Genomic DNA, 2,646 nt, shown 5'->3' on the forward strand with positions numbered 1-2,646 from the left:
TCTAAACTGGGGCACATAGAAAAAATACACTCCATACCCTCACGAGTCTAAACTGGGGCACATAAAAAAATACACTCCATACCCTCACGAGTCTAAACTGGGGCACATAAAAAAAATACACTCCAGACCCTCACGAGTCTAAACTGGGGCACATAGAAAAAATATACTCCATAAAATCACGAGCTTAAACTGGGGCGCACAAAAAAACTAATTACTCCAATGACTTACGAGTGTAAATTGTGATGCAAAGAAAAGAAATCATCAAGCGTACTCCATACCCTTAAGAGTATAAACTGGGGCACGTAAAATTTTACTCCGATATCCTACGAGTCTAAACTATGGCGTAAAAAAGACTCCAAATTCTCATAAGATTAAACTGTTGTATAAAAGGGCAGTGTATATAAAAATATAAATAAATTTGTAAAAGATAAAAAATGAACAATGAAATAAAGTAATAAAGCTTCAAGCAAAAAAATGTAAATAAATAAAGGGGTTACCCAAGCTAGTTCATGCAATTAACACAGAGTATCCATTCCACACAGAAAGCAGGGTAATACGAATAACATTGCATAGTCCATCAGTACACATGAATAGATCCCATGCAAACATACACGAATGGTGCTACTGGCATGCGAGAAGACCGAAGAAAATGGGTTTGCCGATTGGCCGCCTTATGCAAGTCTAAATAAAAAATGTAAATAGACAATATGTCTGATTTATTAAGAACAAAGAAACTCAATTGGACATGGAGCGCCACTCCTTCAGACTTCTAATAATAGACTTGGCTTCGTCCTCCAGCGTCGATGTCTTCCCTTTAAGAGCCCCCAATTCCTCGGAAGCTTTCACATTAGCTTCGAGCAAATCTTCATGCAACTTCTTGGCTTCAGCTTGCTTGGCGGAACGGTCTGACTCCAGTTGCTTGACCCTTACTTCAACTGTACACAACTCAACGGTAGCTTCTTGTAGTTGAGCGGAGAGGGCCTCCACACGTTCCTTCTTCTCAGCTTGTTTCTCCAGCATGGATGACATCTCTTTCGCTGAAGTTTTCAGAGACGCTTCAATGGATTCAGCCCTCCTCTCTGCTGCAGTAACAAATTCAGACTTTTGCTTTGACTGACCCTCAATGGTTCTGCGGGCTTCTTGCACTGTATCTGAGACCGACAAAATTTTTCCCAAGCCGTGCGGACAGGGGCGGTTTGAGGAACAATATCACCAACCGGGAGCATCGACCGAACTGCCTGGAAAATCTCATGGCGCTGAGAATCTGTTTGCCTGGAAAATCTCATGGCGCTGAGAATCTGTTAATGTAGGGGCATCTAAAGCTTCAAAAGCATTCTGCAGCAACAAATCGATAGCATCCAGAACTATCTTGGTAATAGCGGAAATATCCATGGATGGCGCTGAAATCTGTGTCATTATTCCCTCGCCACTGACGAGATTAGAAGCTCCTTCCGTATCACCTCGCGATAAGAAGGAGGGGCAAGATAAATGATATTGCAATGAAGCTAATAAATAGAAAAATATACAAAGGACGAATAAAGCTACCGTGCGTAGAGATAGGCGAAATGTTTGAAATATCAGCCTGCGAGGCCACGCCTGAGTATAGATACGTAGGGGGAGTTGGAAGATTAAGAGAGGGTTCTGATATATCAAAATCCTCAAACGATAGATCAGAACCTATGACATTATCATCAGTCCCTGTATCATCAAGTTCATGCATAAAATCAACCAACTTGTCAAGATTACATGGGCTTTCTCCAAGAGAAATTTCAATCTTCCTTTTTACAGCAGGTCTTTCCTCCCCACCGGAAGAGATTGTTGCATTTGGACTAGGTTCCTCTGAGTTCCTATCAACCAAAATGTCAGTACCCTCCTTCCTTGCATTTAAACGTGTGCCTGATACTGTCACGTTTATAAGTGGCTGGGGATTGGAAGAGGAACTTGCAGCAACATCATTTGGATTATTTTTCCGCTTCTAAAAAATAGCAAAAATAATATCAGTTAGTAAATAGTGGTGTTGGCGCATAATAGTAGAAAAAAGGTATACGTATATATATTACCTGTTGCAACAAAGGTGGCGGGGCATTGTTATCCAAGTGGTAACCTCTTAAGATGTCCCTCCAATGATTCACTGCCGGCATTTCTCTCGCCTCAATAGCTGCAAGATATTCCTCTTGCCGTTCAGCAGACACCCTCTTTACTACGACAAGATCCCCTTCCAAAATCTTGCGAGAAAAAATATGTTTCTTCCCATTATTCACATATTTCGCAAGCCTTTCTTCATAGGAATCTCGCCCGTGCATGTTACCTTGATGAAGCTGGCCGAGAACGCTGGTGAAAGGTTGGATGAAAATGGTCCACCAGTTTGTCCATGCCACTAAGGAATTGCCCACAAAATCTTTGTTGGGAATATAGTTAGGCTGTTTCGGATTCGAGCGCAATAAATGCCACCAGTGTGCATAAGCAACACTAATGTCATCTATTATATATAAACTGCGCAATGGAGTATATGGTACTTGCTGATCCAATTTGAATTGTCGAGCCACCCTGTCGGGATGATACGGCTCAACAATGCACAAGTCGTCATCATAATCAGACCTTCTCCACGGTAGCATCCCTTGACGGATGGAAATGGTGAATGCTTTT

Source organism: Triticum dicoccoides, chromosome 4A, assembly GCF_002162155.2.
Source record: "Triticum dicoccoides isolate Atlit2015 ecotype Zavitan chromosome 4A, WEW_v2.0, whole genome shotgun sequence".
Taxonomy (NCBI): Eukaryota; Viridiplantae; Streptophyta; class Magnoliopsida; order Poales; family Poaceae; genus Triticum; species Triticum dicoccoides.